General features: G+C 52.4%; 1 long non-coding RNA gene across 1 annotated transcript in view; it reads right to left on the bottom strand.

Annotated features, from left to right (window-relative positions):
• LOC121017519 (uncharacterized) overlaps window positions 1-21,452 on the bottom strand; it is a 71,927-nt gene that overhangs the window by 29,372 nt on the left and 21,103 nt on the right. The window contains exon 4 of the long non-coding RNA XR_005784793.1: window positions 14,390-14,514. This is a non-coding gene — a long non-coding RNA (uncharacterized LOC121017519). The remainder of the gene's footprint in view (window positions 1-14,389; window positions 14,515-21,452) is intronic.

The following is a 21,452-nucleotide window of genomic DNA, read 5'->3' as shown; positions in this document are numbered from 1 at the left end:
AGAGAGAGAGAGAGAGAGAGAGAGCGAGCACAAGATGGGGAGGGGCAGAGAGAGAGGGAGACACGGAATCGGAAGCAGCTCCAGGCTCTGAGCTGTCAGCACAGAGCCCGACGCGGGGCCTGAACCCACAAACTGCAAGCTCATGACCTGACCTGAGCTCATGACCTCACCTGGCGACTGAGCCACCCAGGTGCACCCGTGGTGTCACTTTATACAGGGTTAAGATTTCGGGTGGATCCCTGATGGAGGTTTGGACCTTCCTCCTCTGAGTGTTTCTTGCTTCAGATTACTGACAACAACTTAACCTGTAAATGCAGATATAAATTCAACTCCGCTCCTCCTGCATCAGAAACAGCAGAAATACACATGTGGATAAAGGACAGGCTCTGCCCTTGAGATGGGGTGGGCATGAGAGCACAGAGGAGGGAGAAGACAGAATCGTAAAATAATTGGGATATCAAGTTACTTATAATAAAAGCATACATAAGGAGTGGCGCTATCATCGAGTGGAATGTTGATGAGCTATCTTTAACGGCTATATTCTACTCGGCAACGAGAAAGAACAAAATCCTGCCATTTGCAACCACGTGGATGGAACTGGAGGATATTATGCTAAGTGAAATAAGTCAGTCTGAGAAAGATATCATACGTTTTCACTTATATGTGGAACTTGAGAAACTTAACGGAGGACGATGGGGGAGGGGAAGAGGAAAAAATAGAGAGGGAGGCAAACCATAAGAGACTCTTAAATACAGAGAACACACTGAGGGTGGATGGGGAGGAGAGGGGCAAATGGGTGATGGCCATTGAGGAGGGCACTTGTTGGGATGAACACTGGGTGTTGTATGTAAGCGACGAATGACGGGAATCTACCCCAAAACCAAGAGCACATGTTAGCTCACTTGACAATAAATTTTAAAAATGCGTTAAAAAACCCAACTCTATTCTATTTAATTCTTAGAATATTTTCGAAATAGGTGTTATTACATTTTTTGACTGAGGGCACTGGGGCACAGGAGTTTACTAACGTGTTTAGCCGTACACAGTGGGGAACCGGGTCACCAGAAATTGGCCTCAAACCTGCATTCCAGGCAATTCCAATTTCCCCCGTACTTTCCAGCCATTGGAGGTAACGGATGAAGCCAGTGCACACGTAGTGGGTTGGGTGTGCGTGGTCTGTGACACCCGTGGAGGGGCTGTTTCCGAGGTGATGGCTTACTCCCCCCCGGTTCTCTGGGGGAGGGGGGGCTCACTCCTGGAACCAGCTGCCATGCGATGAGGGAGCCCAACTAGCCCCTGCCCAGGGACCACAGCGAGGTCACAGGTGGGGATCCCGGCCACCAGCCCAGCGTGGGTCCCGGTGGCCAGCTGGCACCAGATGCCGACGCAGGAGTGAAACTGACTTTGTGTGTGGGCTGTCCACGTGGTAGCCATCAGCCACGTGAGGCCATTTAAAGGTAAACTAATTGAAATTACATGAAGTTTAAAATTCAGTTCCTTGGCTGCACCGGCCCTGTTTCAAAAATGCTCAAAGGCCGCATGATACTGTGTCACCCCAGCTTTCGAGTTTGCCCAGCGGAGGCCTCAGACCTGGAGGAGGAGACGTAGGTGACAAGCCGCCCCCAGTGACCCGAGTCTGGATCCACAGAACCCGGGAGCATAAGAAGGTGGTCGCTTCCTGCCTCTAAGTCTTGGGTGGCCTGCTGGGACCCCGGGGAAGGGCATGCTGGGATTAGCACAGCTGGGTGTGCATGGGCAGTGCGTCTGGACCTGAAGCCCATCCCGGCCACCCTGCCTGTCAGTGTAGGAGCTGGAAGGGACCAGAGTCACGCGGCTCCCGTGTGGAACCTCCTGTTGTTGGGTGCAGGTTACCCGGAAGGTTTGCATCCTGGCCTTGTTTTGGCAGTGGCCTTGGAGCCTCGCCGTGAATCATGAGAGGCTGGGTCGCCTAAGAGGCGGCATCCCGTGGACAAATTGCCTCGCTTCACCTCCATTTTATTCCCTTTTTGCCGTCCACCAAGGTTACCGGTGATTCCTTTTATCGTGACTTTTGGAAAGTGATAATAATAATAAAAAAATATATATATATATATAAATTTCACCTTGGGTGTAATAAAAATCACATATATTTTATAAACAGGAAAGCAGCGGCTATGACCAAGGTGTTCCTTGGGGAATAAGAATGAATGTGTTTGAACGCTTTTTTCTCTACCTGGCTGTCAGAAAATCTGTCATTTGGAGTAAAAATCAGTAACAAGAGTAAAAAAAGCTGTTGGTTTGGAGTAACATTTAAGGTGTAGGAGACGAAGTTCAGATCTATTAAAACCATGTCTTCGGTAGCGATTTTTCTCTGTAAGATCCCTCCCAGATGTAAGGTGCGGAGGCGTGGAAGGGGGTGTCTCTGGACAGTGGCCTGCAGGCCTCGCTCCCTCTGGTGTGGGCCCCACGCTCTTGCAACACAGAGCCGCGGGCTCTCACTGGCCTAACGGTCACTGTCGCGCTGAACTCTGTCCACCCAACCCCGGAGCCCCTCGCCAAGGTCTTATGCCTCGACTTATCTCCATGCAAACGTGCGTGCAGCGTTTACAAACTCCGGGTTACGCTACGTGGGTATGTGATGCTGTGATCTGTCTCTCTCGCTTGAAAATATATGCTACTTCCCATGCAGTGTTCTTCGAATTCAAAAGAACTTTCTAACCTGAGTTGAGGAAAACAGGATGAATAATCAATGCTTTTTATGCTTATTTGCCGGTTGAAAACTTTAAAGATACGGTCTCTTGGGTCGCAGGATACAAATATATTACCTGAAAAGATGTTATTAACGGGAGGACTTAAATAGGTTCAGCAAGAAAAGGAACTGACGATACGCATCTCTAAAGGATGCTGTCTGTGGGGCCGGGCCAATTCCAAAACAACTCTTTTGGATGCGAACCGGGAGTACTGAATTTCGTCAATGGAAGCAAGAGGGTGGTCTGTTCGTAGTAAATGTTCTCTCTGGGATCTCTTTGTAAACATTTAGGGAATTTTGGCTGGCTCCCGGGGGGGTTAAGGCCCTAGCATTTCGGGGTGAGGGTGAAGGTCCTCCCTGGTAGTGGTTGCTATGGACTCTGGGTCTCCTCCAAACTCCTGTGCTGAAGTCCTGGAAGTGATGGTTTCAGCAGGGGCCAGGAAGGTGGAGCCGTCCTGAGGGATGAGTGCCGAGTGGAGGAACTCGAAGGAGATGGCTTGTCTCCGTTTCTGCCCCGGGAGGGCGCAGCGGGAAGGCATCTATGTGCAAACCAAGCAGAGGACCCTCACCAAGAACCCGCGTATGCAGGCACCCCGATCGGACTCTCAGCCTCCAGAGCAGCGACAAATAAATGTTTGTTGTTCAGGCGTCCAGGGTAGGGTAGTCCTGTTAGGGCAGGCGTAAGGTGCGCTGTGTGCTGTTGCCGTCGGGGCGCCTCCCAGACCACCCCCAGGCCCAGCGATTCACCGGAAGGGCTCATGAACGAGAGAAGATGCTACACTCACAGGGAGGGTTTATTGCAGCAGAAGGATACTGGCTAAAATCGGCAGACAGCACCCGTTTCTCCCAGCAACGACCTGTGACCGTACGTGCGGAGTGCCGCCCACCGGGGACGTTCACTCACACCTCGGTGTCTACAGTGCTCGCTGGGGTCCGTTTCGTAGGCGTGGCTGACCACCCACATGGCTGAACTTAGTCTCCGGGCCCTCCGGAGGCCAAGCTGATACCGTGTGGCCCAGGGACGCCACCATAAATCACGTCGGCAGTGTTGACTGTGTGGCCTGGCCCGGGGCCCCAGGTAGACAAAGACACTTGTGTCAGGCAGGATATCCTAAGAGCTTTAGCAGTCAAGGGCAAACCTTTCATGTGCAGCCTTTGGACAACCCAGAGCTGCTGCTTAATCCTTTACAGGCACAGGCCCCCTCTCACGAGTGGCCACCTTATCCACGCGCACTGTGGTTTAGGCTTCTCCAGTGCTGTCCCTGCCCTTGACTTGGAGTTTGTCCGGGGCCCGAGATGACAGATGATGAGTGAGCTGTCAGGGATTCCCTCCCGCCCAGCTCTCGCCCTTGAGTCTAATTAAGAAACTAAGAAAGGACTTAAATTTTTTTTTTTTTTTTTTTTTTTTTTTTATGGCAGGTGGTGAGGTTCTTCCTGATGTGTCAGTAACCAAAGAATGGTTGGATAAAAAAGGAATGCCAGCTACACAGAGCCGGGAAAGCTCGGACTGTGGTCAAAACATGAGGGGGCTATTCAGAATCTCACGGGCCCAGGCAGAGAGCTGGTAGTGTTTAGACTTCCTGGGGCCTCGGGCGGTTTAACGAACACAAATGTAGGCTAGTGGTTCGAGGGAAAGCGTAGTGGATGTGAAGGAATCGTGATGTGTTTTTTTGGGGGGTGGGCGGGGGGAGTAGGGCTCTCTTTTTATCAGGATGTTATTGTTTATACGTTAGTGTTCCAGTGGTTCACATCATTACTATGATCTCCCCATGAAAGGCACTTTTAAGTATTTTCCGTAGATGACTTTTTTTTTGCTTGAAAAAATCCTCAAGGTGAACAGAGAATCCACAGACACACACAGACACAGACACACACACACACACACACACAACCCTCCCCATGCCGCACACATGGGTTAAGGAATCAAGCACTCAATACCAGACTTTTGCCGCAAAGCATTCAGTGGACAACACGCACGTCCTCGTTAAAGACGATGGAAATGCAAATGACAGGCTTACTTATCACTGGCAACACTTAGAGACACGGACTGTAGCAAAGGCTGGTGAGGACGTGAATCGGGAGGAATATTCATGAACCCGCCAGAGACCGCGGCAATCGATGCGATGACCTTGCAGGCCATCTGCCGATACCCAGGGCTGGAGGGGCGCCCACACCCGCCTGAGAGCCACTCCAGCACCCGGGGCGGAGCCTGGAGGAAATCCGGCCCACGTTTGCAGGGACTTGTTTGGGAACATGCAGCACAGCAGCGTCACGAAGGCAAAACCACGGGAAGAACACAAGGGTCTGTCACCAGGAGACTGGGCCACACGACGGTGCCCGTGGGTATGGCCCCTGCGTCCAGTCGCAGGGTCCCGTGACGGAGCCCAATCAGCACTCATGCGGCGGGACTGGAAGTGCGGGGTGTCAGCAGCCTCCAAGAGCTGTCCCCGACGTCGGCTGCTGGAGGGTGGTGGCTACTGAGCTCACGGGCCTGTCCTGTGTCTCTCGGAGCCCCCGCAGGGTGGAGCCCCGTGCTCCGAGCCTGAGCCAGGCTTTCCTTTCCCTTGTTTGGCTGGAGTGGTCCCAACAGGCAGGGGTGCGGACTGTTACTTTAAGAGCTGTCATTTATCACTACTATTTTCAGTTCCCTCCAAATAAACGACCTGGCCCCCAACCCCCGTCTGAGGGTCGGCCTTTGGGGAAGGGCAGCCCAAGACGCGGCTGGCAACAAGCTGTCTCTGGGAACGTTCCAGAAATCCTCTGCAGATGTCCTGCCGGCTCCACTGCGAGCCAGAAGCACTAATCGCCTCTGCTGACTCCCTGTGCCCTCTTCTCTGTAGCTGCCCCCCCTCAAACCTCGGGCAGGAGAGGGAGGCTCTGGCCCCCGACCATGCCCTGTGTTGTTTCTGGACGGGAGCACCAGCTCGGAACTTGCTAACCACACTCCCCAGAGAGGTTTATGTCCATAAAATTCCTCCGGGAAATCTCCGCAGCTCTCAGTGCAAAAATCTCTCTTCTGCTCTCAGACGTTCAGATACCCGAGAACAGACTGACTTGTGTCCAGACAAAAGCACGCGGTGCTATCCGAATGTTTTCGTAAAGGACCCTGCTGCTCACTGTGTCCCCTTGTCCTCATATTCTGGACGCTGGCTACCCCGCAGACTGGGGAGGAGTGTTCCTGCTGGAGTGACTGATTTTCAAACGGAACATGGACGGAAGCACCTGAAGATTGTGTCCTCTCGGTAGTAAGGACAAGTCTGATAAATGATTAAGGATGAAATAAAAGAAAAACGACTCAGTGATCCTAATTTTATTTACAGTAACAACTCATCAAGTCCACGTCATCCTAGCTTGAAACTAGTCATTTTAATGAAACGCAGGACGAAGACTGGAGAGGGCTCTGGGCCCCCAAAGCTGAGTTAGTGAGGCTGAAAGCCGGGGTGGCCCAGGTCTTTCATGTGGCCTCAATCTCTGCTGGAACAAGAAGGGTTATGCAACGGGCTGACCACATAATTGTTTTTGGCCCCAACTGGGAAAATTCTGAAATGAAAAATCAATGCTAAAATGGAGAGAATGTGAAAAATACTTATTTTTTGGCTGACAAATTCGTTTCATTATCTTGGTGGACCTACAGTGCTTTTCAAAAACTGTTTTCAAAACATATATATATTTTTAAAAACCTCCAAAATCTATGTGCATTAAAGGAAAAACAATTTAAAATTCTTTCTATTTAAGAACATATCTATACCATAACATACTTAAGATGCTGTTCATCTGAACACTGGATGATCACGTGGGAAGGATAATGATCCCTGACAGCTCTTCTCTGGACATATTTGTTTTTACCCACATCTTCTTCTACTATAACATCACTGATGTTCTTCTGAAAAACAAAGTTTTTTAACGTGTTCTAGTTTATTTTGCATCAAATTGCCTGCAGACTCCTTCAAAGTGGTTTTTTTTATGGTCCATGAATTTGAAATCCTCGATACCTTCCATCAGTTTTTTTTTTTCCGTTTTTCACATTATTTAAAATTTTTATTATTTATTTTTGAGAGCACACAAGTGGAGGAGGGGCAGACAGAGAGGGGGGACAGAGAATCCGAAGCAGGCTCTGTGCTGACAGCATTGAGCCTGACGTGGGGCTCAGACTCACAAACGGTGGGATCATGACCTGAGCCCGGGTCGGATGCTCAACCGACTGAGCCACCCAGGCGCCCCTCATAATATATTAGATTGCAAGAAGGCTTCCAGAAGGCTTCCCCGTGCAGGTGCTGAGGTACCTGTAAGCTCAGGACTATTCCAGTGAACAGAGACTATTGTCAACCCTAGTAATTTTGTGTTAAAATGTGTTAACATTTCAGTCCAAATTTTTACAGGTCCTTTTTGCTTCCATCCGGAATACCTTCTGCTGACAAATATTTTTATGAATCAAAATTCGTGAACTACGTTTACTCTATTTATGATTCTTTTGGGTGTCTCGCCGACCAAGGATGCTGGGAAGTTGTATGTACTAAGTATCAATGTATCCAGTAAAAAAATGGAAGCTTCCTCAAAAGAGTCTTCCTGTAAGTCTCAGTACTCCCAGACACACTTTTAGAATTTTAAAATTAAATCTTGTCGTGGGTTGAACTCATATCGTGTAACGTGTTTACCTCCATGCTTGCTTCTGCGGGAACACATTCAATACCTTCCTGATTGCAGACTTTATTTTCAATAATTGCATTTTGCGAACATCTTCAAGTGCTGAAGATCTTTTGGAACTCTGTGATTACTTTAATTAAATATTTCCAACTGATTTTTTTTTTAAGTGCACGCAAAATTTGGAGGATTCATGTGTTTTTTAAGAAGTCCCTTACCACTGTAGGATACTTCAACAGTTTTCTCTAAAGCTTCAGACATTTCTGAAATGCAACCAGGGGAAAGCAGGAGAGAAAGTGCCAAGTTTTAAAAAAGTTTGTCACTGGTTTCATTTCAGGATTTTTGTAGTCAGGTTCCTCTATGCCTAAGTAGAATATCGTAAACTGTGACAGGCAGGGTTTCTGTTTCTATGGGCAGAATATTGCTGCATATTTGGAAGTAACTGTGTGTGTACCTTATATGGGCATGTTTTTGTCCCGCAGATCTTAAAATTTAGTGCAAATGCTGGTTTTTTAAAAAAAACAATTTTTTAACGTTTATTCACTTTTTTGAGACAGAGAGCGACAGAGCATGAATGGGGGAAGGTCAGAGACAGACAGAATCTGAAACAGGCTCCAGGCTCTGAGCTGCCAGCACAGAGCCCGACGCGGGGCTCGAACTCACGGACCGAGAGATCATGACCTGAGCCGAAGTCGGATGCCCAACTGACTGAGCCACCCAGGCGCCCCGTGAATACTGTTTTTATCTCAGTGTTGTTCTCCATCAAATGTGTACTGTATGACTACCGGCCCCCACTTTTTAACTCTAACGCTGAACTTTTTAACTGAAGTTTCAAAGGCATTCATAATAATTTTAGACTTTTTACCTTCAACAATACGATGCATTTTCAAAGGCTTTATTTTGATCATAGGAATGGGATGCGAGAAAAAAATCAAACTCTACTTGGAATGAACTGATTTTCTATTATGAAGATTTCAGGGTGCCTGGGCGGCTCAGCTGGTTGGAGTTTCGGCTCTTGATTTCGGCTCAGGTCACGATCTCACAGTTCAGAAGTTCAGGCCCCGTGTCGGGCTCTGTGCGGGCAGTGCGGAGCCTGCTTGGGACTCCCTCTCTCCTATTCTCTCTGCCCCTCCCCAAGTTGCACGTGTGCATTCTCTCTCTCAAAATAAATAAATAAACATTAAAAAACGGAAAGAAACATCTCACGACTCTGATACAAAAGTGGCATCACGTGGCTGCTTGTGAAATTCGTCCGCTAATGAAGTGAGTGCAATGGCATCTACTCCTTCACTTCTGTGCAAAAGTGATGAAACTCAGGAGTAAAGATGAGCGACGCCAATTTAAAAGAGCGATCGTTTGATCCAAGGAGAAAGCCATGCTTGGAAGATTACTATGTGAACATCACACCTGCACACGCGGTCACGTGGTCGTCTTTGAGCAAAGTTCAACGGCAGTGAACTTTTGCAGTGGATGCTAAGCTTCTCTGCCTTTTTCCCATTTGCACACGGGGCGGCGGGGGGCGGGGCTATCACAAAAGCCAGTTGTTAGTTTGTGCTAAATACGCACTTCGCCTTTTTATCTTCAGTTTATTACTGTTTTAAGAGTTTGCTGCTAAATAACAAAAGCATCACTGAACCACGCGCTACACAACTATTTGCTGACTTACTCCGTGCAATCAACGTCCGAGCTGATGCAGCAGGAGTATACGGGTTATTCTAACACACCCGCTGGCCGGGCTGCCTGGGCTGCATTTCCCACGCGAGTTTCACACGCTTCTCTGCCTTTCTCACTGGCCTCGCCAAATGGGCGCCCAGCAGTTAAAACCTTCTGCAGCCAAACCACAGCCAGCCAGGCTGAGTTCTTTCTCCTGCCCCCACGCTGGACAGAGTTAGCCGTGTCTGGCCTCTCCTGTCTGAGTTTCCCCCCTTTCATCAGCAAGCCTGCTTTGTTTCACCAGCGAGACCCTCACTAGGAAGAGAGGCGACTCTTTGTGCTGGAAATACGTGAGAAGCAAGGGACGGGTCATCACCACGGGCGCTGCACGCCTGTCTGGCGCTCGGCCGGACCGCCGGTGGCCCGGGTTTTGCGCACATAGAGCGTGCCCTCCGCACGCGGCCATCGCAGCAGGTGTTGCTCCAGGTGGGGAATCCGAGGTGAACGCCAACCTGGGACACAGGATGTAAACGGGTACTGTTTGTGGCACATCGGGAAGTGTGGCCACCCTCGTGATGACAGATGAAGAGACAGACAGACGGATGACAGAGATGAAGGCAGGGTAGCTGGCAGGTCGATACACAAGTGACAGATGGCACGAAGACAGGACAGATGACAGGTAAACGCACGACAGACAGACAGGTTTGCTAACGGTCAATGACGTCTACAGCCAACTGTGCGCGAGTTGGTCGCTGATATTTGGCAAACTTTGCTCTTTTGTGATATGGGTGGTTCCACTGTGCGCTGAGGAATTCCTAGTCTATGCTAGGAATTTATCACTAAATTCCGTCCTTTTTGGTTTCCTTATTCTGTAACTGAAGAGAAGACACACTTCCTGCTCATAACATGAAGGTATGACATCGAATCGGACAATGTTTATGAGCGTGCACTGAAAAACGTGAACTAAAATCATTCCCTTTTCCTAAGAAAAGGATGTAAGAGCTCGGTCACTCCAGACTGTATCCACAACTCTGCCAGTTCCGTGAGGGGAGAAAAAGAAGGGATTTCTCATGCTGGCGAGATGGGAGACGTGGGGTAGAGATGGCTGGTTTTCCACATTCTTAGGTGTGTTTCCTCTTCTTCCAACTAAAAGAGATCACTTACTGTGCTTGATTTTTTTTTTTTTAATGTTTTATTTATTTTTGAGACAGCGAGAGACAGAGCATGAGCCGGGGCGGGGCAGAGAGAGAGGGAGACACACAATCCGAAGCAGGCTCCCAGCTCCAAGCCGTCAGCACAGAGCCCGATGTGGGGCTCGAACTCACAAACCGTGAGACCACGACCTGAGCTGAAGTCAGACGCTCAACCGACTGAGCCACCCAGGCGCCCCTGTGCTTGATTTTTTAATTGAAATATTTATCCAAGTATTATGGACATGTGGTTAAAAAGTCAAATACCGTAGTATCACAAGGCTTACCCTCAAAACCAGTCCTCCTTACGCCCAAGTCCCGCTTCGCACAGATAACCACCCGTAATGTTACTATGGCAAGAGACACTAACATAAATTTTACCATCATAACCACATTTCAGTGCAGGGTTCTGTGGCATTAAGCACGTTCACACTGTCTGTCCGTCACCACCATCCGTCTCCAGAACCCTTTAGTGTTTCCACACTGAGACCCTGTCCCGATCACATGCTACCCCACCCCCCTCAGCCCCTGGTTCCACCACCAACCTTCTGTCCGTGAATCAATGTCTCCTGGAACTCACAGAAGCACAATCGTGCAGGATTCACCTTTTGTGCCTGGCTTATTTCACTTAGCATGTTTTCAAGGTTCATTCATGTGGTGGTAGCAGGTGTCAGAATTTCACCGCTTTTGAAGGCTGAGTAATCTTCCATTTATGTATACATATATGTTTAAATGGAACATACTATTTATAAAACAGCATATATAAAACACATATACCACATTCAGTTCATCCATTCCTCTGTCCCCGGGCACCTGGGGTGTTTCTACGTTTTCTACTGGGAACAGTGCTGCTGAGAACATGTAGGCTCCAGAGCAAGTGGTACATTTAAAACATAAGTTTAGGGGGGCCTGGGTGGCTCGGTCGGTGAAGTGTTCAATTCTTGATTTCGGCTCAGGTCCTGATTTCATGGTTTGTGGGATCAAGCCCCATGCCAGGATCTGCGGTGATCACGGAGCCTGCTTGAGATTCTCTCTCTCTCTCTCTCTCTCTCTCTCTCTCTCTCTCTCATTCTCTCTCTCCACCCCCTCTTTCTCTCCTTCTCCCTCTCTCTCTCTCCCCAACCCTCTCTCTCAAAAAAAAATGTTTTAAACATTAAAAAAAAACACAGACATTTACATTACAGACCACCCAGCTACTGACGGACGAGAGAACTATTCTTTAAGTCTTGACCAAATCCGATGCTGAGAGATCGCGGCACTGCTCCTTCGGTGTCCTCTGCACGTGGGGAAAATTCTCTACTGTGAGCAAAGCCACGTGGTGGAAAAGTAATTGCTGTCGAGAGGTTGGTAACACCAGGAATGTGACTCTAAGTGGAAACTCACGGCAGCCTCGAATGACGGCGCGGGGCGTGTCGGTCCTCGAGTTCTCTCTTGGGTGTTAGGATGTCTGGGGATACAGAATCCAAGCGATGCTGGAAGGCTCCGCCCGGCCCCCCACCTGTCAGAAGGGGAGGCCCGCCTGTAGGAGTGAGGGGCTCGGGGAGACGTGATTCAGTACACCTGTCAGCACACCTGGTGAGGAGCCGCCCGTGGTCACAGATCGGAGCAACCAGAGACGACGCGTGAGGTTGTGGCGGGATCTGGAAACTCTGGGGCCCCGGAAACTGCTCACTCCACTCCGATCCCTCCACCAGGGATCTTACAAGTGCCATCCCGTAAGTAGTGCTTTGGTGACTGTAATCATTTTGCATTTCTTAGCAACGCAAGTGAGAGGCCCGGCAGATTCTAATCCTTTCCCTTCGGGACGCTAGTTTTGGGGGAGACACAAAGTATGCAGGACAGTGGCCTCATCTCCAAGCACAGTCTTATTAGATCTGTAGGCCACTCCAGCTTCGGACACGGGATAAAGGGATGTCACCACCCTCTGGGCTCCAGTAGCACTCAGGGCGACACCGTGACCCATTTCTCAAGATAAAGCTAAGTGGGCAGTGGTGACACCGTTCTGCCTTTCCAGAAAGAAATCCCTGTGGCTGATGAGCCAGAGACAGTGGACTTGTAAAGGCCAGACAAGCTCTAATGCTCCCAAGACCAAGGGTGTCTTGGGCTGGATGTGTATTGTCCAAGAGGACAAGGACAGAGACTCTCTGGGAAAGTAGAGAGAGGGCGGACTCGGGGCGGAGGGACGGCCCAGGTGTTTTCCAGAACACTGCGGAACTTGGGTTACCTGCTCCAGGGAGCCATGGCCGCTGCTGGTGGAGCAGGGAGGTGATGCTCTAGGGTGCCTTCTGGCGAGCCCGGAGCTTCCTAGTCTGGGCACTTCTCAACACCATTTTCACCGTGCATCTTCCACCATGTCTCCATCTTCCCCCCAAGGAGGCATCTGTGGGTACAGAGGCGTCCCCACCCAGGGCACTGGGTCAGGGAGCGCCCTGGCCTCACTCCTGCCGGGCTCCAGTAGGAGGCGCTGCCTCTCCCTATGTGCGTTTTCTGGCTGGCGTCCACTGAGCAGTGGTCCTTGTCCAGATCCCAGGATTCGGTGGGCATCCGCAGGTGATTCCCAGCTAGGATAATCACAGCCTGGCCAGTGCCCTTCTCAGCGGGGACGCTCCTTGTTGGGGTTGGTGCTGAGACCCCATCTCATGCCCGATGCCAACAGTTGTCTCGCTTTGGTATCGTTTGCTTCAGGAACTCCTCCAAAACCAAGTTATCTGAACCACAGATTTCCCAAACGGACTTTTTCTAACATATGAGGTTGCTCGACTGGTGAGACATTTGCTTATCAAACAACTGTATTCACCAAAACTCCTTCTAGATCCTTGCCTTACTGTGCCCACCAAACCTAAACTATTACGTCGAGAACTTTGCACAATCCCAGAGATGAGGGGGCCAAAGGCGAGGTGGGGGCAAAGCGCAAGCTGGCAACCTCCCCCCCCCCCCACGCCGCCCCTGCCAGGTGGGGTATGTGTGACATTCCTCAGATACTCGCAGCTGTCCGAGGACAAAGCAAGGGAAAAACCAATGGCTAACTGTCAGAGATCAGTCACCCAGAACATGAGCTTCCGTCAGTTTACAAAGGTCTTAGTACATCACAAGAAAAAGGCAATCTTACCAAGAGCCGAACCTCCAGAAACCCACAGACTCAATTTCCTGGAGCCCCCACATCATCCTCCCCTCCACAGTGATGTAGGGGACAAAGGTAAGACGAAAATAAAATAAAATAAAATTTCTTTATAACCTGCAGCCCACTGACAAACATTTGAGATAGTCAGAGTATAACATTCCTCCAATTAACTCCCGACTGTCTTGTCTCAATGTTAATGCTTTACTAGAGGGAAAACAACCTTAGCCCGATAATAACAAGGCCTCCAGTATCTTGTAGTAAACAGACACATTTGTAGTATCTCTGTAGCATATGAAAGTCCTTTTGCAAACCTCCCTTCTTCCTTACCTCCCCCAGCTCCCAGGTCACTCCTCACAACCCCAGCACAGCTCTTTTTGCCCAGGGGTCCTGACCCTGTGCTCTGATGACATCAAAGTCCTTCTGCACCAAAGACGTCTCAAGAATTCTTTCCTGGCGGTCAGCTCCAGACCCGCCCCCACCACCCCCAAACCCCATCACCGGTACGGTCTCCCTGTCCAAAGCCCCACCCTAAACCAGTGAAGATGCGTCGTGGGCTGAATGGTGGCCCCCAAACAAACGTCCACAGCCTCATCCCTACAATCTGTGAATGTGGCCTTATTTGGACGAAGGGTGTTTGCAGCAGATGGAAAGAGGGGTCTCGAGATGAGGAGATTCTGCCGGGTTATGTCGACGGTGCCTGACTTCGGTGACAAGTGCCCTCACAAGGAACACGGGGGCGGCAGAGGAAGAAGCACTGTGGCCACGGAAGCAGACACTGGAGTGCCAGCAGCCACGAGCAGCCGGGGGACAAAGACCGGATTGTCCCCTAGAGCCTTGGAGGGGAGTGTGGTCCTACCAGCACTTAGTTTTGCACCTCCGGCCTCCGGAGCCGTGGCAGAAGCAATCTCCATTTTCCTTTAAAGCCACCCGGTGTGTGGCGGTTTACTACAGCAGCCACAGGAAACGGATACAAGCCTCTCGCCGCGGAGACCCCACCCACGTGGGCCCGGACCCCGTGTCTGAAGCGCGCCTACTGCCGACGAAGGGTCGACGTACCTCAGTTCCGGGGGTCCGACGCGCGGCTCTGCTGGCTCGGCAGTTAGGCGCGGGCCTCTGGGGGGCCGACGGCCGATCACTCTCTTCCCTCGTCCTGCACGCTGTGTCTCGGGGCTCCCGAGGCTCTACAAAGAGGACCAGCGATACTGGTGTAAAGACACGCGTGAAAGAGAGAGAAAGGCACATGGAGGGGGCGTCGCTTCACGCGACGATTCTCGCTTTGGAATATGTTGCATCTGTCCCGGGGCATCTCGATCCAGAACACCGGTAAAGTGATTCATTTGTTGTACCGGTCACACATTTACTGGGTTTGTGTGTTCATTTATATGACATTTTACCAGGGACCTTGGGAAACTAGGGTTAGAACAGAAAAATAGTTAATGGCGTGCAAAGTGGAGAATGCTTAAATAAAGTAGATTGAGTGGGAAGAAAACACACATCTAAAAGGTGCATTATGGATGCTCAATGGGCTATATTGTATGAGTACTGATGCTTCGCCCAGGACGGGGCCACTTCCTGCTAACAGCGGTCACTGCGCACAACAGGAGAATTACAGCATGGTTGAAAATACCCAGAAAGGGAAGGAATCGCAAATTTAGTACCACTCAACGTGGCTGCTTAAAGACATGCCATTGTGTCGGTGTCGATACAGATCAGCGTGGCACCCACATGCCCAGATCGTCCGTAACAGTCTTGCTTTCAAATCATCGTCCTTCGGTCAGATCCTGTGTTGTCATGTGAGCACTGGGTTACAGGGAGAAGCCCAGACAACCCTGGGAATGATCTGTTCGTCTATTCAAGAAATATCTGAGCGACACCAAGTGGAAAGTCACAGATCTCGGACTCTGGTACTACATGACCTGTGACCTCGGGCCAGTCGCTTCGGCTCTCCCTGAATCTGTTTCCTCCTCGGTAAAGGAAGGTTGGTAACTGGTACGGAATAAATGAGATCACTCATGTGTAGGGATGACTTTGTGGAGAATTCACCCGGTTCCTCCTCTTCTCTGTTTGTCCCTGAACGTTGTCACTTATAGCCTGAGGACTCTACCCACCCACCCCCGCCCCTTGTGGCCCTTGGCCCAGGGGGATAGGAACATCAAATCAAATCATCGGATTTTAGGTTTTAAAGAATTAAAGCCTGGAGAGAAGGCGGCGAAATTTGGTGTAAGTACCGTGGAGTCAGCATCTCCAAACTGGTGTCACAACAGGGGAAATATATTTCTGAATCTGGGGTGAGAAGCCAGTTGGAAAGAGGCTTCTGCACCCCACGTCCTCCACCGGGTGGACAAGAAGGGTAGAATCTTCTGGAAAGTTCTGGATCTGAGCATAGAGGGGATGCTTGCCTTCCTTCCAACCTGGGAGGGGTCCTCTTCACCACTGAGGTGTGGGGACAGCAGAACAGAGGCTAAGCAGGTGGCTGGACACAATGGTCTGAGGCAGCCTCACTGTGCTTTCTGTGGCCCCTGAGTAGGAGGGGCAGCAGCGAGGTTTCCTTTGCAGTAGGCTGTGTGGAGAAGGCAGCAGAGGTCTGTGAGCTCAGAGACCCGGTGGGAATACGGGGCTCCCAGGGACTTCCGAGCACCCTTTGGAGCCATCTGGAACCCTCTGGAACCTTCTGGAAGCTTGTAATGCCCAGGAAGAGGCAGAGTCTGTCTCCTCTCTTGCATCTGGGTGGGCTCTGACAGAAGAAGGGACAGCTTCCACCATGCATGCTGGAACACTCGATCTTCAGAGCCATGCAGGGAAGTCTGATTGTCCTGAGGTCACCATGTGGTGAGGAGGCCACATGGAGAGGCCATGAGACTGTGTGGAGTGGGCCCTGCCCCATCCTGCTGTTCCCGGCCCACATGCCGTGTGGGAATGAGAGACCTGTGGCCAGAAACGCCCAGCCAGACCCCTCGTGACTTTGTGACCCACGAGAACTGCAAAAAATAAGAAATAGATGTTTTCGTTTTAAGCCTTTGAGTTTTTGGGTGACTTGTTAACGTCGCAATCGAAACCTAAAACCAAGGCTGAAACCACCGAGGACGCCCAACACTGTGAGTAAACCTCTCACTGGAGGGAATGGAAGTTGAAGAAAAGCTCACTTTAAATAAACTTGTATTTTATTGTTTGCATGGTGGTTTCGAGCCCTGGAAGTTTATACCCACGCTGCCTGCGTCCCTCGGCAGCTAGCAGGGTCCCGAGGGCCCCCCAGTGCTGTGTGCACAAGGCTGGGTGTGATCCAGGCTCGAGGGCCTCACGCTCACCTGCCTGGAGCTCTGCTGAAGAGGTAGGGGGAGCGCAGCCCTGGTGGTCCTTCCGGAATTTATTGGAAGAGGAGCGTAGAGAGTCCAGCCCATGAGTGGTCTGAGGGCAGCGTGACGTCCCAGCACCCCAGGGTCCTCTAGAGCCCATCTCCGGCTTGGGGCCCAGCCCATAAGGGAATCCAAATCAGTAGCCCCTCAACGGGAGTCCAGCTCGACCCAGCCCTGAGCATGGTGTGGGATGGGGGCTGGGGAGGGGACTCCACGGCCCATCCCAGGCGGGTCTCACAACTTTGCCTTGTATCCTCACTCCTGCTCCCACCACCCCTACCTTGACAAGCGTGAGCTCATTCTTCCCGGGAGCTGGATAAGGAGGAGGGCACGACCTCACAGCTTACCAAAGCCTCCCAGAGCACGCAGATTTGAGTTTCAGTATTGCCTTTACAAGATACTCCCCTGTCCTGCAAAACGAAAATATGGCCGCGTGTAACAAAAGGAATATGGTCACTGAAGACAGGAAAAGGGGAGTTCGAACCCCATCTACGGTGGCCAGCCTCCAAGCAGGCCCCTGATGGATACTGTCCTGGTATTCACAGCTTGTGTTGTGCTGGGCTGGTCCGCATGACCTGTAGGACACAGCAGAGGTGACGGCTTGTTTCTTTCTACATTGGGGTATTGAAGACACTGCCCATCTGATGAGGAGCTGAGGCCTCCTGCCAATAGCCTATCCTCCAACCCAATCGAGCCTTCAGATAACGTCAGCCCTGGCTGACAACATGGCTGCAGTTTCCCGGGAAACCCCAAGCCAGGACCACCCAGCCAAGCCATTCCTGAATTCCTGATCCTTAGAAACCATGGGGGATCATCAGTGTTGCTGCTTATATCTTCTAGGGTGTGGGATAATTTGTTACACAGCAAACGTAACTACTACACCATCTCTCCCGGTTATTGTTGGGTAACCTTGAGCACGTGGCTTCCCGTTTTTCATCCATAAAATGGAGACATCAGTGCCCCACCCATATCCCCTTGGCCCTACCGGGGGGTCCCCACAGCTGGGTCTTACACTCACTAGCAGCTCCCCGTGTCCCCTGCCCAAGTCCATTCTTGTGCCACAGGCATGTCCCTGGCCCACGCATATTAACGCCCTGGGAGAGGCCCTCCGCCAGCGCAGACAGGGTGGTGGGTGGGCACCCCAGCTCCCTAGCTCCTGGCGGGAGGGCACTTCCGGATGCCGTGCACAGCTTTTCGGAGGGCCTCAGGGGACAGTCGTCACATTCACACACCGGCTATCCGTCCTCCTCGTCTGTCTCGCTGGCCCACTCCCTGGCTGTGCTCCCTGGGGTCGCTCTCAGATGAAATACTTGTTCCCAGATCCTTGTCTCAGGCTTTGCTTTGTGGACAACCCAAACTCAGGCGTCCTGATCAACTGAGGTGTCGTGGGTGATGGGTAGTTCTCTTCCTTTCAAGGAGCCTGGCCTGGAGCGCTTGGGGGCAATGGTGTGCCGCCCCTGGGACACCTTGTTCAGAGCGCTGCAGTCATGGTGCGGCTTAGTCGTGGGTGACTTCCTGTGTATCGAGTCCCTTCCTCTCCCTCCTTTCTCCTTTCCTTTCCTTTCCTCCCTCCCTCCCTTCCTCCCCCATCCCTCCATCTCCGCTTCCTTCCTTCCTTCCTTCCTTCCTTCCTTCCTTCCTTCCTTCCTTCCTTCCTTCCCTCCCTCCCTCCCTCCTCCCTTCCTCCCTCCCTCACCACCTCCCCTTCCTTCCCTCCTTCCTAACTTCCTTCCTTCCTCCCTCTCTCCTTCCCTCCCTCCCTCCCCCCCTCCTCACCTCCCCCCCTCCCTCCCCCCCTCCCCCCCTCCCTCCCCCCTTCCTTCCTTCCTCTCTCCCATCCCCCTCCCTCCCTCCCTCCCTTCCTTTCTTCCTCTCAATTACATTACGTGCTTTTTATTTCTTTTACATGTAAGAAACAATACCTAAGCATAGAAGGCTCAAATTTGAACGACGAGTTGATGCATGAACAGAATGAACTCAAGGAACAGTTTCTAAAATACGTGTAATTAAATTCTTTCTTTCCTTGGTGGTCCCTCTTCTAAAGAAACAAACTGTACTGTAGTGAGTTTTTAAATTTGTTTTTAATGTTTATTTTATTTCTGAGAGAGAGACACACACAGAGTACAAGCAGGGGAGGGGCAGAGGGAGAGGAAGACACAGAATCCGAAGCAGGCTCCAGGCTTTGAGCCATCAGCACAGAGCCGGACGTGGGGCTCAAACCCACAAACCGCGAGATCATAACCTGACCTGAAGTCAGACGTTTAACCGACAGAGCCGCCCAGGCCCCCCGTGTACCCTAGTGATTTTAGGCAAGTCTTTGCAAACTCCATAAAGGAGGTTGTGCAAACATCTCGACACTCAGGGTACGAGTGGTGAGAATTATCTGGGACCAGGGTGGGGGGTGGGCGGGCAATGAGCAAACTAAACAACCCGAAAGGCAGCTCAAGGCGTCTCCTTCATACTGAATGGGCTGAGCCAAGCTTCGGGGGTTCTCGTTATTTGTAGCTCTGGCCTATGAAGTGACTGAACACCCAACTGGCGGGTTCCGGAGCGACTTCCGTGGGGAAACGCAGAGCTACTTTCCGGCCGGCCCCCACTCACACTTGGGTCGGTCGGTCAGGCCGGAACGTGACTTTGTGCCGTCTGTGTCTGGCTGGTGCGTCTTGGCCAGTATACGCTGAGGACGCGGGAGCTGAGCCCAGGACGGACAGCACCACGACCCCGGGCTGAACGGCGCTCAGCTCTCCGTGCCTCGGCCGCGCAGCTCGCGGCAACCTGAGCTTGGGGACACCAGCCAGCACCTCCGCACCGGGCCCGAGGGCCACTGTGACGGCAAAACGCCCAACAGAAAGCACACAGAGCTGGAGCGCGTGTGCTCCACGGCCCGTGAAGGGGACACTTGTCGGCAGCGCGGGAGCGGCCGTGACAGGCAGAGCGGTGGCCTCGGCCAGCCTTGGCCAGCCTCGGCCCGAAGCATGAGGGGCGGGACGGTGGCCCCTCCGCAGGTCCGCGCCTGGAAGCGAAGGGGTGACCCCAGCGCGGGAGGATCTGACTGTTGGGACTCAGGCGTCTAAAGAGGCGGTTCAGTTAATGCGAGGCCATGGGGTGGGCCCCCGCCCAATCTGACCGGGGTCCCAGGAGGAGCCCGGGACGCACAGAGGGACCCCAGCGGCCCCTGGCCGCACAGGAAAGGCCGGGCGAGGCCCCGGTGGACCAACGGGGACCCCTGTGCTGGGGGGCCCACACGTGTTCCCAGGCGAGCACGGAGGCGCCGTGAGCACCGAGGGCGGTTTTCAATCAATCTCAGCGGGGACGCGGACCCGAGTGCCGGGTGCACGCACGGCAGGGGGTCAGCTGGACCGCCGCACAGGCCGGCACCCGGGGTCTCTGTGCAGCCACCATCGACTCTGACGGCGCCACAGCCCCCCGGAGACAACAGGCTGGGACCTTGGAGTCCCACATGAGTGGGTAAAACGGGGCCGTCGGGGAGAATTTCTCACCAAGAGCCCGGCTCAGCACTCTCTGGGGTCTGTGGTTCCCCAGCACAGTTACACTTGGTGTTCCCTCCACAAACGTCGTTCACTTTGTTTTAAGTGCTGAACATCGTTTAGGGGCCAGAGCCCGAGGCGGGGGACACCCCAAACCCGAGGGGCCTGCGGGCTTTTCCCGCGCACCGACACCATGTGGACGGGTGCCTGGCCATGGACCCTGGGCAGCCACAGCTGGGCACTGAGCACTGAGCACTGAGCACTGGGTACTGAGTGCTGACCACTGAGCACTGACTACTGAGTGCTGGGTACTGAGCGCTGACCACCAAGCGTGGGTACTGAGCATTGACCACCAAGCTCTGACCACCAAGCACTGACCACTGAGCACTGGGTACTGAGCGCTGACTGCTGAGCTCTGAGCACCGAGTGCTGACCACCGAGCGCTGGGTACTGAGCTCTGACCACCGAGCACTGACCACTGAGCGCTGGGTACTGAGCACTGACCGCCGAGCTCTGACCACCGAGAGCTGGGTACTGAGCACTGACTGCCAAGCTCTGACCACCGAGCACTGACCACTGAGCGCTGGGTATGGAGCACGGACCACCAAGCTCTGACCACTGAGTGCTGACCACTGAGTGCTGGGTACTGAGCACTGACCACTGAGCGCTGGGTACTGAGCACTGACCACCGAGCTCTGACCACTGAGCGCTGGGTACCGAGTGCTGACCACCGAGCACTGGGTACTGAGCACTGACCACCGAGCACTGACCACTGAGTGCTGGGTACTGAGCGCTGACCACCGAATGCTGGCCACTGAGCACTGGGTACTGGCTGCTGACCGCCGAGCTCTGACCACTGAGCACTGATCACTGAGCGCTGGGTACTGAGCGCTGACCACCAAGCGCTGGGTACTGAGCACTGACCACCAAGCACTGACCACTGAGTGCTGGGTACTGAACCACTGAGTGCTGACCACCGAGCGATGGGTATTGAGCACTGACCATCGAGCTCTGACCACCGAGCGCTGACCACTGAGCACTGGGTACTGAGCACTGACCACCAAGCGCTGGGTACTGAGCACTGACTACCGAGCGCTGGGTACTGAACACTGGTCACAGAGCGCTGACCACTGAACACTGGGTATTGAGCACTGACCACCGAGCTCTGACCACCAAGTGCTGACCACTGAGCGCTGGGTACTGAGCACTGACAGCCGAGCTCTGACCGAGTGCTGACCACCGAGCACTGGGTACTGAGCACTGACCACTGAGCGCTGA

The sequence above is a fragment of the Herpailurus yagouaroundi genome, unplaced genomic scaffold (genome assembly GCF_014898765.1).
Source record: "Herpailurus yagouaroundi ecotype Mexico unplaced genomic scaffold, PumYag 216, whole genome shotgun sequence".
NCBI lineage: Eukaryota > Metazoa > Chordata > Mammalia > Carnivora > Felidae > Herpailurus > Herpailurus yagouaroundi.
This window is presented reverse-complemented; position numbering and strand designations above follow the sequence as displayed.